Source organism: Cyprinodon variegatus, unplaced genomic scaffold, assembly GCF_000732505.1.
Source record: "Cyprinodon variegatus isolate N-32 unplaced genomic scaffold, C_variegatus-1.0 Scaffold28, whole genome shotgun sequence".
NCBI lineage: Eukaryota > Metazoa > Chordata > Actinopteri > Cyprinodontiformes > Cyprinodontidae > Cyprinodon > Cyprinodon variegatus.
The window spans coordinates 176050-177006 of NW_015150481.1; positions in this window are offsets into that span (position 1 = coordinate 176050).

The window sequence follows — 957 nt, forward strand, 5'->3', positions numbered from 1 at the left end:
GGTTAAGAGGCTGAGCTCATAGGTGATGATAAATAACATAGTTATGTATAATATATTACATTTCTGACTTTATATGCCTGTAATTATTACACACTGTAGCTTTAACAAACTAAATATTTAATTTGGAGCAAAATATTTATTAATAAAGTAAATATTTAATTTGGAGGAAAATATTTATTTAACAAACTAAATATTTAATTTGGAGCTAAATATTTATTTTACAAACTAAATATTTAATTTGGAGCAAAATATTTATTCAATAAAGTAAATATTTAATTTGGAGCAAAATATTTATTTAACAAACTAAGTTATTGGTTTGGAGCTAAATATTTATTTTACAAACTAAATATTTAATTTGCTAATTAAATATTTGGTTTGCAAAATAAATATTTATCTCAAAACTAAGTATTTATTTAACAAAATAAGATTTTTATAAATGAATGAATTACATAATGAAAAAAATGACTTGGAAAAAAATAAACCTCTTATTTTTCTCTTAAAATATGCTAAATAACCATAAATATTGCTGCTAACGTTTGACTGCTTAACTTTACAATAAAACAATCCCATAAAATTATGATTTAATAAAAATAAAAAAAAAAGTTAAATGTTTAAAAAAAAAAAAACTGAAACTGAAGACTGAAATTTTTTCTGGAACAGATTTTTTCTTTTTTAGCTTCTAGAAATGAAAATTAGAATTTCCCCTCAGACCAAGCTGTAAAATATACTAATTTAGATTTAAGTTAGTTTTAAGGAGCTGGCTTTTCTTCCTGAGGAGAGAAGATCTCCTCCCACACCTGCCGTCTGTCTTCTTCTACATAAACCTTCAGATCGGAGGATGCAGCTCTAACTTGTATTTATCCAGCAGAATGTTTTAGTAAGAGCGTAGAGCTGCAGCAGGATAAGAGCCAAAGTTTAGCTGAGGTTACAGCCGATCTTCTCATTTGATCCCATTTC